The sequence below is a fragment of the Haliotis rubra genome, unplaced genomic scaffold, assembly GCF_003918875.1.
Source record: "Haliotis rubra isolate DU_JTF1 unplaced genomic scaffold, ASM391887v1 Scf363, whole genome shotgun sequence".
NCBI classification, from domain to species: domain Eukaryota; kingdom Metazoa; phylum Mollusca; class Gastropoda; order Lepetellida; family Haliotidae; genus Haliotis; species Haliotis rubra.
Genome location: NW_025767039.1, coordinates 19,618 through 33,642, shown reverse-complemented (window position 1 = coordinate 33,642; position 14,025 = coordinate 19,618).

The following is a 14,025-nucleotide window of genomic DNA, read 5'->3' as shown; positions in this document are numbered from 1 at the left end:
TTCCTTTTCACTTGCGAATACGAAAAAAGCACAACCATGACTACAGTCAGAGCACTCAAATCAATTGCTAAAGAGCATGGATTGACGGGATATTCTCGCATGAGGAAATCTCAACTGTTGAGCTTACTCAACATCGAATTAGTCAAACCCTTAACCGTGAAGCAGCGAGCCAGAGACTTCGGCTTACGGTACTCCAGGCATCGCAGAGCCAAGCTGATGGTGTTGCTGAAAGAGAGCAAAGTGGTGAAGTGATTCGTGCTGACAGACCACCACGGCAAGTATCTGCGAGGCTGGCTGATGGTAGTTGGCTCGAACATCGACATAGATCATGTCAAGCCGCTGGTGGCCAACAAGCTCGGTGAGGAGCTGAACGATTTTCAAAGCCTCAAGTACCAGCTCACGCTAAACATGTTGCTCGATAGGCACAAACAGAAGACAGCGTCGTACTCACCGAGCCTTATTTCCGAAGCAAACAGGAAGTCGTGCTACAATCCGACTCCATCAATTCGACCATCGACATGTCGCTGCAAAAAATACAGGAATCGTTGGAACGATACACGAACATGGGTTCCGGGAGGGCGGTGAGCAGCATAAAAAACGTTTATTTGGACATAGCAAACTACCTACCGCTCAAAGGCAGCTCGTACCTGGACTTGCCCCCATACTGCAAGAAAAAACAGGCCATGACCAACGTCAAGAACAAGGACAACGATTGTTTGAGGTGGTCGTTGAGATCTCCCTTAGACCTTTGAGCTATCCCACAGACGACGGGCTCAACTGGGATGGCATAGACAAACCCACGCCCATCTCGCAGATCGCCAAAGTCGAAAAACAAACAATATAGCCATCAACAGGTTCGGTCACGAAGGCAATAAAATCATCGTGCACAGAATAAGCGACATGCTGAAAACCGTGCGCCGCAGGCTCAACATGTTCCTGACACACAAAAAAGAAAATATCTCTACATTGGGATTAAGAGTCTGAGCAGGTTGTTGTACGACCAGTCAAAACACGTCTGAAAGAAACACTTTTGCGAGAGGTGCCTGCACATCAACACTGCTCGGGCGTAGGGCAGACCGCCATCAGGATCGACATGCCCAGGGAAGATGGCAACATCGGAAAATTCGTCAACCACAAGAAACAAATGCCGGTGCCCTATGTAATCCACGCCGACTTCGAGGCCCTCATAAAAAATGTTGAGTTTCACTTGCAAAATGCAAGAACACAAGGCCTGCGGGATGTCGAATCCTCCCTACCGAGATCTGGACGCAGCCGAAAAGTTTCTCACCTGTCTGCAACGCGGGGGAGAAATAATCAGGAAAAATCTGTACAGAATCATCCCCATGCGCATGACACGGGACGACTGGAGTAGTATGCACAATAGCAGAACGGGACCAGGTCCCCCAAAGGCTTAATTTTTCAAATTAAGCATTTGGGAAGTCCCTAATGCTGTTCCGCTATTGTGCATACTACTTGCAGATGTACCTGTAACGTTTCGCGAAAATCGGTGTTACAGTTTTGGAAATATTGACTTTTAACAGAGCATGATGTCTGTCACTCAGTAGTATATAGAACAGGGGTACGAGATCACTTTTGAAAAAGGCCTCTGTAAAGCTTTATTTCGTAAATAAATCCTTAATCAGGCCCTGATCTCTTCCACTAGTGTATGTACCACTCAACCAACTTCCTGGTCACTATGACCGCGAGCCAACACTTTCCTGGTCACGTAAAACCCCATTGTAACGTGAGGTAAAATCAATATTGGCTTCCTCAGGCACTGTCACTCGGTTATGTTGATATCAACGTAACATATACAATGTTGACTTTCAAAGTCCTTATCGTGTGCAACCTAACCTTCATCTCACTGTGTTTCGTGTGTATCGGGTATTATATTATTAGAATTAAAAATCGCTTGTTACATTATAGGATGGAGTGCAACGACCTGCTTGAACAACTGTTGGTGGAGGGTGATAAGCAAAGGAACTGGTGGACGAAGACAAGCGAGAGAAACTGGTAGCGCTGGCGGTGGGTGGCAAGGGGAAACAATACTTTGGCGGGGACTGTACCCCTAATAAAATCCACAAACTGCCCGCCGATGAGGTCGATAAGCTGTAGTATACAAAATGGATGCTGCCCAGCAAGAAGTGACAACACCATTGCCAACACAGGAGGAGGAAACCTCGACACAAGTCACCAAGAACCCTAAGAGAGTCGCCGGTGGTAGTAAAGGTGGCTTAACCAAGCACCACAAGAGTAACTATACTCTGTGGATAGCTGTAGGCGGAACTGCTGCTGCTACTCTCTCATTATTCATGCTACATAATAAATCCCCAAAGCCAACCCCACCCCCACCCCAACAGACACGAGTAGAGGTCAACCTCCATATTATGTTATAATTAAATATATATTTCTATATCATATACATCATATCTGAGGGGAAAACGTTCGTTAATGAAGCATACCACGCCACCGTGGTCGCCGGCCTAGCTGTAGCAAGATGGTCCTCAAACAACTGACTATCAAGCTCGATTTCAGCCTGCAGGATATGGGCACGCTCATCATGAACCTGGGTATGGCGATGGCCACCAAGGACATCCTCGTGAAACAAGGGATCATACCGGGAAATATTTTGAAGTAAATATAGGTATATTTATACTCAACCCGAGACGTTAGACGAGTCCATCGACACCTCGCTTCAGCAAATACGAGAATACCTGGAACGCTGCACGCACAGGGGTTCCGGGTGGGCCGTGGACAAAATCGATAAGGTCTACCTGGACATAGCTAACTACATACCGTTCAGAGGCGGATCGTAACTAGACTTACCCCCGTACTACAAGAAGAAACAAGCTATGGTCAACATCGAAAATGGAGGAGACGATTGCATGAGATTAGCGATCAGGTCAGCCTTGTTTCCGGCCGACATTAATTCGAACAGACCTTCGAGCTATCCCCAAGACGACGGACTCAACTGGGACGGTATAGACGAACCCACCCCCAAATCTCAGGTCACCAAACTCAGGAAACAGAACACCCACATAGCTATCAACGTCTTTGGGCACGAAGGCAAAAAAACGATCGTGCACAGGATCAGCCCAGTGACCGAGGGCCGTGGATCAATATATTTATGATCCAGCGAGGTGACAAGTACCACTACGCGTGGATAAAACACTTCAGGAAGGAAGGAAGGCGACAACACCCTAAAATTCGACAACCACAAGAACCAGATGCCCATACCTTACATCATCTACGCCGACTTCGAAACCCTCATCAAACCCGGGCCGTCCCCAAACACGCATAAAACGCAGGAGCATGAGGCCTGTGAGTTTGGGTACGTGGTCGTCCGATGTGATGGACAAAAGATCGCTCCCGTGGTGTACAGAGGTCCCGACGCGGCTGAACTAATTCTCACGTACTTGCAACAGAAAGAAAACCATCAGGAAAAGGCTGCGTACCGCCGCTCCCATGCGTATGACCCAAGCCGACCGGCGAGCTCATGGCTGCAGCACTCACTGCCACGTGTGTGACTCACCCTTTGACGGCGATTCGGTGAGAGATCACTGTAACATCACCGGTGAGCACAGAGGCGCAGCCCACAACGCGTGCAACCTCAAGCTCAGAATCAACCCAAAAACAATCAACATCCCCTTGGTCTTCCACAACTTGAGAGGGTACGACTCTCACTTGATCATGCAGGCCATCGCGAAGGTCGACGGCAACCTGACGTGCATCCCCAACAACATGGAGAGATACATCTCCTTCTCCCTGGACGGCCTGAGGTTCATCGACTCGGTTCAGTTCCTCCTGTCGTCTCTCGACAGTTTGGTCAAGCCAACGATACCTTCCACATCACCCATTGATACACTCACGCCGAGACTCGACCCCTACTGATGATTACGACCACACCAAGAATGTGTGGGAGAAACTGGGCTGCAGGAACCTGGGCGACTACCACGACCTGTACTTGAGGACGGATGTGCTCCTGCTGGCCGACGGGTTCAAGACGTTCAGGAGGATGTGCTTCAAGCAGTATGAACTCGACCCCGCGTGGTACTACACCAGACCCTTGCTGAAAAAGACCGGGGTCAAACTCCTATTACATGCCCATGTTCGTCAAGAAAGGCTTACGAGGTGGGATTTCCATGGTCTCCAAACGCTACGCGAAAGCCAACAACGAGTATGTGAAGGGCTACGACCCTAGCAAGCCCACCAATCATCTCCTCTAGCTCGACGCCAACAACCTGTACGGCTGGGCCATGAACCAGTATCTACCCACCGGGGGATTCGAGTGGGTGCCTGAGATAGACGTCATGAGCATACCGCTGGATTCGGAGAAGGGATACATACTCGAAGTGGACTTGGAGTATCCAGCAGCATTACACAAGTCACACAACGGCTACCCCCTGGCTCCAGAACGTTTGATGGTGGACCCGGACTGGATGTCTGACTACCAACGGAACTTGCAGGGGGGTAATAAGCCGGCCAACGTTTAAAAACACCCGTACCCAACTTGATGACCAAAACCAAGTACATCGTTCAGATACTCACCGACGATCTGGTGGCCCTGCACATGAGGAAAAGCCACATCAAATTCAACCGGCCCGTCTACGTGGGGATGAGCATCCTCGACCTCTCCAAGCACCTGATGTACGACTTTTACTACAATGAGCTCAATAAGCAGTACAGCGACAGGTGCGAAGTGCTGTACACTGACACAGACTCCCTGCTGATGGAGATTCGAACCGAGGTCGTGTATGAGGACATGAAGAAACACATGCACCTGTACGACACCAGCCACTACTCCAAGGTCGACAAAAAGATCCAATGAATGTGCCGGCACACCCATCGCCGAGTACATAAGCTTGAGGCCCAAGATGTACTCCATCCTGAAAGCCGACAACGGCGAGATCCGGAAGGCGAAGGGGGTCAAGAAGTACGTGGTGAAACAACACATCAGACACGCCAGGTTCAAGGGGGCCCTGACCATGACCCGCACCTTTAGGCATCACATGAATACGTTGAGAATCGACGGACACAGAATATACGGACTGACGAAAAACAAGACGCCCCTGTCGCCGATTGACACGGAGCGTTGGATAGCCATTGACAAGATCAACACGTCCGCGTACGGACACGAAAAATTGAACTAAAAATAGACGTATGTATACAATGTCACGACGCCTTGAGTCCATTTACTACAGCCCGCGTGGGTACTGGAAAGGTGCTAGCGCCATACACAAGCTTGCCAAAATGGCGAGACTATCCCCGGACGAGGCCAAAGCGTGGCTTGAAAAACAAGCCCTGTGGCAGATCTACCTACCGGCACCACACTACGTGCCTAGAAGAAAGTTTGGTGTGCCGACGCCCAATAGCGTCCACCAGGCCGACCTCCGATTTCCTACCCCACGACACGAGGTACAAGTATGCCCTAACCGTCGTTGACGTGCCCAGCCGCTACAAAGAAGCCGAGCCCATAACAGCGAAAGATTCGGCCCAAGTAGCCCGCGGGTTCGAGCGCATATACAAGCGTAGTCCGCTGACGTGGCCCACAGAGCTGCAAGTCGACCCCGGACGGGAGTTCATGGGTGTCGTGACACAACTGCTAGCCCAGCACGGCGTCCAGGTCAGGCATGGCACGGCCGGGGCTCATCGCAGCTAAGCCATAGTCAAGAGATTCAATCAGACTTTGGCCGAACGCTTATTCGGGCACCAGTATGCAAGAGAGATGGCCAACCCGGGGAGACGATCCACGGAATGGGTAGCGCGGCTGCCTCAAGTGGTGTCAGCTATCAACCATGAGGCCACTCGTCTCACCGGCAAGAAACCGGTCGACGCTTTCAACTGAAATCAGTGACAGCCAAACTGGCTGCACCATCGTGTGGGAAGGAGAAACAGATACCCGACAGGGCCCTCGCAACATGAAGGAGACACTCGGAAACGAGCCACCGACCTCGACATGGTCTGTCAAGACTTACAGCATAGAAAAAGTGGACATCAAGGCCGACGAGCCGAACTTGTACTACTTGAAAGACGGGCCACCGAGGGGGTTCGTCAGGGAGGAGTTGCTGATCATACCTCACGGCACCATGTTGCCACCCAAAAATTAAAGCATTTGCTAAGCACTTGGTCGGTCTTGACCACGAGCTTAGCATGCTTCGTCTCGGCTAGCTGCCTCTTCACCCCTTCCCGTTCTAGTTTGCTCATCACATCGTTCTCTCTCAAGCACTCCTTGAACGAATCCCTGTCCTTGCAGTGGAATAAGGCTACCCATCAGGTCTGTTCCCTGAGGTCTTTCAGGACCGAGTTGACTTTCTGCGTCAGCACCCAGACGCTGTGCTTTGCGTGCCGGCCGGAGAAGGCCAGGTACGATAGCATGTCTCTCTTTTTTGTTATCTCCTTGTTAGCGCTGCAGTCATCCAGGATGAACAGCGTAGGCTCCACCTTAAATTTATTGTGATAAGCCTTCAGCCAGTCCTGTAGGCGTGTTCCCGGGTCGACTTTGTGTACGTCCAGGTACGTCATCACCCAAGACCTCTCCGTGTACGTCTTGTTTATGCGCAGAGAAGGGCACATGATAACTATGTTATCGAACACGTCCCGGTAGTACCCTTCCAGCATATCCAGCACGAAAACGGTTTTCCCACAGCCCGTCTGCCCGCACACTATGGCGCAGTGCGAGTCGCGGGGTAGATCAATAGATGGCTTGCACGAATCTCCCATTGTCTATATTAAGCTGCGCATCCATAATCACGTACAGATATAATTTCAACTTGCCTGCGGGTTGAGCCTTCTTGGTGATCTGGACAGTTATCCCCTCGCTGCTGTTGTCGATGCAGCGTCCGCTGCCGTGCAACCGATCATCGTCCGTGGATCGCATGTCCAACCACAGTGCGTACTTGGTGGTCAGGTATTCCCCGATCTGCACGGAGGATAGATCCAGGTCCTTGATGGCGTGTGGGTGCCGGGTCGGTAGCTTCGTTATCTCATCCCACTGCTGGTATGTCCTCATACCTTGGCTGAACAGCTGGTTGGGCACGCCCTCGATGGTCACTTCGACCTTCGTGATCTCGGGGCTGAAAAACTTCTCGCTGTCCCTTTGGAATGGCTCGTAATCCTCCAAGGGGAGGATCAGGATGCCTTTAATCGATCGCGCCGGTACGTTCGGGTTGATGTTCCACAGCGTGTCGCTCTTGTCCTGTACTATCGTCCGGTGCCGCAGGACCTGGTCGTACAGGATAGCCACCTTCCCCGAGTACTGGTTTCGAACTTGCCTGGCCAGCTCTGGGCTAGTGACCATGTCAAACTCCAGAGAGATGTTGTCGATGGTGTAACTGGCCTCATCGCTGTTCGGCGTACGCACGACTTTGCTGTAGTCGTTAAACGTGAGCTTGTATTCTAACCTATCAACCAGCACGGCCTGGTAAAACGGTGCATGCCCCGTGAGCAACTCGAAGTCGAGCGGCACGCAGAACCTGTTCCCACACGCTTCAGCGATGGCCTTTTCACCTGCCGGGAGCTTGTCGAGCTCGTCTTGCGTGAAGCCGTACCCAGCGCGCAACTGGGTCGACTTACTGATACCTTGGTACACGTCGCTAACCCGTTCGCCCTCGCTTTACCCGGTTAGGTCCCCGTTTGTCGTTGTCGGAGTTCAACATGAGGTTGAACGCCAGTCCGACGGTGCCGGGTACGATGAGGTCATTCTCACCCAGGATGGGGAATCGAACCAGCAGCGTTTGGTTCTGCTCTATCTTGCTGGAATTGTTCGTGATGGTCACCGACTGGCGCATGGCTCTGGCGGCTAGAGGCTCCCTTAATCTCTGGAAAGGGTCTAACTTTCTCCCGTATGACATTGTTATATATACAAAATATATAAGTTTAATATAATTAAGTAATGGCCGAAGGTGGTGGTTCGATGACATGCAGATAGATGAAATGTGGGACACTCGTTCGATGAGGAGGAAACCTCGTTCTCGCAAGGCGACAGACTCCTGAAGCAGACCATCGATGAATACTACGACGAGTTGAGGCGTAAACACAACGTCGAGCAGTGGGGTCGAGTCTATTCCAAGTTTACCCTCGACGAGAATGGCACGCTGCGATTGAGGGCTCACCCGGGGATTGATCTCATGAACGCGCGCGAGAAACACGCTTGCCTTATTGACACTCATCAGTCGCCATGGGGCCGACTTTATCCGCGGTGAACTAAACCTCATAGATTATCGACCTAAGCTTCCCCCGAAGGTCATCCAAGATCTGCAAGCTACCAGGGCCTAACTCAACGATGATGGGGATGTGCCCCAACGTGCCATCGAAAAACTGTTGGATACGTACCATAACAAACCCTTACCTGGGTTCGTGCGGGAGACCATCGATCGAGTCCTCAACCAGGACACCACGTTGGCCGACAGGATCCAAGTTTTGTTCCGAGAGCAAGGGATCACCATCGGCAGCGTTCTGACGGCATTGGGCTGCATCATATCAACCTTGGTCGTAACTTAAGTTGATACCCGAGTTGATACCCAACTTCTGGTCGGCCGTGGCTATGACTATTTCGTTGTTGTAGCCTACCACTTTGTTGATTCTCAGTTGCATGTCACGTCGTAAGCAGTCCCCTTACCAAGGATGTCGGAACGCGTTTGTGCCTGCGCACCCACCAGCGCCCACATGTACGTTCGAATCGAGTTGTTCAAGCATTCAGTGCCGGCATGAGTGAACCCTCTCGACGTGTCCAGCATGAACATTTCCCAGTCATCCGCGGGTCCCTGCTCGAACATCCAAACACAGTAATCCTTGCTGTCGTCGAAAGCTTTGAGATCATCGTTCCACTCGTTCGTCATGACGTAAGCACCTGCCTACGTTTTACCACCCCATTCTTTCACATTCTTGCTGGCTTCCACGAGGGGCATGTTGTGAACGATGGGGATACCCAACCCATGGTTAGGCCCGGGCAAACACCAATCCGCCTTCTGGTCTTTTTCGAAAATTCGTTGCAAACGCGTTTGTAGGCCCGTCGATCATATGGGTTGTTTACCACGTCCCACGCCTTGTCCTGTGTGAGTGGGTCGCTGATCTCTTTGAGGATACGCCTGACCTGGTAGTATACGTGGAACGTGAATACAGACCTACTCAACGCATCACGCCGAGTGTCGCTCAGCGCCAAGCCGCACCCAGTCGTCGCACACCAGACGGTGAAGTTGAGTTGATTCTGCCAGAACTGCATAGGGTTGTTGAACCAAGTGTGGACTGCCTTGACGTTCGTTACCGAAAGCCTATACTTTTCGAACACATCGATGAACTGGGCTCCAAAATGGAACCCAGCCACGTCGACCACGATCTTCATGTGCGTGAAATCGGAGGCACTTACGTTGCCGCTCTTGGGGTAGAAGTGCATGTTGAAATATTATATAATATATGATATACTTCTCGATATGTACATGACACTCCCGGGAATAACGAGCGGTGAGTCAGTTCAACTGATGCACGCTATCGATAACACGTCGGGTCAACTCGAAGTCGCACTCTGTGATATCACCTACCTGCCGCGATGAACCAACATCAACAGCAGCAACAACAGGCTGTTCGTCAGTGATAAATGTAACCAAATAACGGACGGTTACTACAGTGCATGCTCGCTCAGTGATGAAGTCTTCCAACACGTGGGAGTCGAGCTCAAAATTAACGACTCGAACGGCACGGTCGTGTTAACCACAGGCATAGGATTACCCGACTTAGTGCCATACCGCGAGCTGTGCATTCATCTGGACCAGCTGAGCACGATGGGTAACATGATGTTTTGATTATGATCAGCGTTTCATTGAGTATGTTATGTTTATTAGTTTTCGAGTAAGATTGCAATTCATCGGTCCGCTTTTGAGCCAAACGGACTGTAATTTTGCATCCCGCAGATTGCATCGTAAAGTGCTGAAACACGATGAGATCAGGGTTCTGGCCGAAGCAAAGCTGAACAGGGTAAGTGAGCGTATTTCCACGGCACCCACTGACAGTAAAGTCTCCGAGGAGGAGTTTCGGTTGGTCCTCTCTGAACTCACCAAGTACCACAAGATGAAACAAGAGATTCGGTCCAAGTCTCGTAAGAGCACTGTCATCAGCGAAGACGAGAAAAAAAAGTACATAGAACAAGGGGTACAACAAGCCCGGCAAGCCTTCATTACGAAAACCAAAGAGATCATAGCAGATTCACATTAAATTGTTTCGTCGAGGTCAACTTTATACAGGGTGATCACAATAGTGGCACGTGATGGCCCGCAGTCATAGTGACCAGGAAGTTGGTTGAGTGGTTGAGTTGGTATACGCTAGGGGAAGAGATCGGGGGCTGATAAAGGCTTTTTTTATGAAATAAAGCTTTACAGAGTCCTTTGGCAAAAGTGATCTTGTACGCCTGTTCTATATACTACTCCGTATAAAGTTTAAAAAATATCCAACGTTAAAATAGGCGTATTTGTTACAAAATTTGCAAAATGTCCGCTGCGGTCACAACCCCGACGAGGGAGTTGGAAATGAGATAGATGCGATGCGCAAGGCTTCCTCCCTCATGGGATTGCATCCAACTGCATCAACCAACTGCGAGAGCTTCCTCATTCTAGAAAGTTTCAAGAGTCGCAAGGAAATCATAGAGGCCAGACGGGATACGAACTCACAAATCGCACAGTTGCGCGGCTGCACGACAGCAAGCTGACACCAGCAGCAAGCGAACTGAGCCACCATGGCTCCCGTTGGTCTCGGTAATTGATTTTCCTAGTCTATGTTGAGCAAGCAAGCTAGCGAGGTGTCAGAGTTGACAGGTCACAGTTGAGAGGCCACAGTTCACAGTTGTAGTTGCAGTGTGTATGTGTGTGTGTGTGTGTGTCTCGGCTCGGCTATTATTCACCATGTGCAGTTCGCTGTAGAGTTGGCTGGCTGTTGGCTACATTATGTAATGATAGTTTTGGACCAGATTCCTCAATGTTTATGATCCATTGCTCCTGCAGGAGTAAAAATATGGTTAGAATGATGGTGGGTCGTCTCTCTCTCTATCAACAGTGGTGCAGCTTGGATCGATAAGTAGCTCTCATTTGCAAATTACTATCAGCGTCCTCCATGGTGTAATGGTAACAGAGCTGGGCTCACAATCCTGAGGTCCAGCGTTCCGAATCACATAATCAGCAGAAACTGTGTGGGGGCCAGGTCAACTGCCTTATGTTGATATCCCCGAACAGTTTATTGTGAATCTCCTTCTATGATTTGTTTGGTTTTCGTAATGATCGTCTATCGTGTTTAGCTTCGCTTCGGCTAAAATTCTAATTTCGTCGTGTTTCAATGCTTTCCTTTGCAGTCTGCTACATACATACTTAAGGGCCAATCCCATCAACCCTGACACTCTGGCTGTTATTTCCATGCCAAGCACCGCAGGTGCGGCCACGATGGTGGATAACAACCCAACACCAGCCACACCTAATCCCATGCTCGTTACCATCAAGGCAGTGTCAACACCGTCCACGGAATTGACAGCCCTGTGATATTTTTTCTGTAATGCTTCTAGTTGTTTTTTGCTACTTCATCTACGACTGGGTACAGCCCCATCCTGTATATAAGACTTTAATAAAATAATATTTAATTGGTTTTCCGTTAATGTCCGATCGATGTATTTGAGACCGATAAGGTTTAGATTATCGTACAAATATATATTCGAGACACAAATCGATTTTTTATGTATAACACGCACTCCATCGAGGCTTACTAAGAGTGTCGATCCTGACTAAGGGTGTCGATCCCGGTCTTATGACAATACGACACCGTTGTTTATTGTGTCTGTCGAACCAGTGTATTGTCAACCAAGCCAAAAGTTGTCGTTCTGCCCTCCAACGAGTGTCTGCGAGATAGACATCTATTACGAGCCTGGTGTCTGATTTGATAGCCAAATTTGAATCGAAAAAATCCTGTTGGTAATCGGGTACGTTGAACCGTAAATATGAAGCCACTTCGTTTGAAGCTAACATGTTGCCCGTGTGACCTGGTATTCGTAAAAGTTGTATATCAAACTCTGGAGTGAAAGACGTGAGAAGGATTCCGTTGTTCATAATTTGGAGACGTAACCATTGTTTTTAAAAGATATGTGGGGTGAGGTGAGGGTCATGTCCATCAACCAGTCGGATTGTTTGAAATCCGCTATTGACACCCACTTGTATATACGTTGTCTTTTAAGTGCAGGACATACAAGGTGTTTTCCTTGCTGGGCAGATCGAATCCCCGCGTGTCCCCGAGATCGGCTAGCATTACGTTGGGACGATGGTTCATAGTTTAATATAAAATTACGAAATGGTTTTAAATTGGTTATCCGAGATGTATGTTGTCGAGTAGGAAACTTTTGGTGAGCGATATCGTGTCTTCCACAGTCATGGTGACTCCCTGCTGACTGGTTTAGGCGTTCACCCACACGTAAACAGAGCAAACTTGGTATTGTTGTTGTTTGGCCCAGCGGAGTTTGATCCCTTTCATGATTTTGACGACGTCACACGCTGACGTAGGTTCGCCGAAGTAGACTTGGATGTACAGCGTGGATTTCGCCGGCAGATTTTCCAGGACGTCTACCACGCTGTCGTATTCCGACACCATCTGCAATCCCACATTTTGCGTCCTGGGTTTTCTCTCGACAGCATGTGGGCTACTCTTTGCCTCAATGTGCTGACGGTCACGCTGCGTCTTTGCGTAGGGACGTAAGCCACGATCAGCGTTCCGTTGTTCACAACTTTCGTCAGAAAGTGATTTTTGTCGTCAGTGAAAACGTGTGGAGAGTCACTCGTGATGTTGAGATTCCAGTCGATTTGGGATGGCACTAATACCCATTTGTTGTCGTCGTTGAAGATGAGAGTGTACTGCGTGTTTCTGGAGATGGTCGTAGACTCTACGTCGTCCAGGTGGAACAGCCTGCCGTGGAAGGCTGGGGTTATCTTCCATTCGTCCTCGTCGTTGCGGATAAGGTCGTACCGAGTGTTGCTGACTTCTCCTTCGGTTTCGATGAAATCGCCTAGGTTGTTTTTGCCGACATCGGCGGTAGTAGAGGGAGGCAGTTCGACGTGTGTGTAAATGTTGTTTTTCAGTTGCAAGGCGTACAGTATGCTGTCGACTCAGGGTTCGTCAAAACCGTGAGTGTTCCCGAGGTCGGATATCGCTGTGTTGGCACATTTTATAACTCGTGTTCCTGGACCGTGAGACCCTGTCATAGTCGTATGTGCAGCATCTCGCTCAGGTATCCTATACTTACGGGATTGTGTTTAATGTCTAAAACTGAAATTTTAAATTCCCTGATTTTGTTTTTTCACCGGCACGGCTCTCAGCAGCGTGTAAGGTCGTTCGCCTTGAATGTTGTCGGTCGTGCTCAGCTGATCTAGATGAATGCACAGTTCGCGATGTGTAATTTGTGCCGTCACGGTGGCTTTCAGTGGTATTTCATTCGACCTCAACCCGAGCGTTCTCACCAGCGGTCGACTGAGTCTCAAGTCGTTTTTTCCATTGTTGGTTAACACGCCCGTGCCGTTCGAGTCGTTCATTTTGAGTTCGGCTCCCACAGGTTTTAAGATTTCGTCGTTGAGCGATGATACGCTGTAGTAGCCGTCCGTTATTTTGTTGCGTTTGTCGTTGACGAACAGCCTGTAGTTGTGTCCGCTGACGTTGGTCCATCGCGGGTAGTAGGTGATATCGCAGAGCGCGACTTCGAGCTGACTGGAAGTGTTATCGATGTCATGAAGCAGTTGACCTGATTCGCCGCACGCTATTCCAGAAAGCGTCACGTACATATTGAAAGTAGATATGTATCCTAAATAATAATAATTCAATATGTACAAACCGGGAGTGTTTTATCCTAAAAGTGATAATTTAAGTGCTAATATCATGGTGGATGCAAAGGATGGTTTATATTTTCGAACTCGATTTATCGATGTATTTAAAAAGTATAGGTTTTCGGTCACGAATGTAAAAAACTGTACATGCTTGGTTTTCGAATTCGATGCAGTTCTTGCAGAATCATTT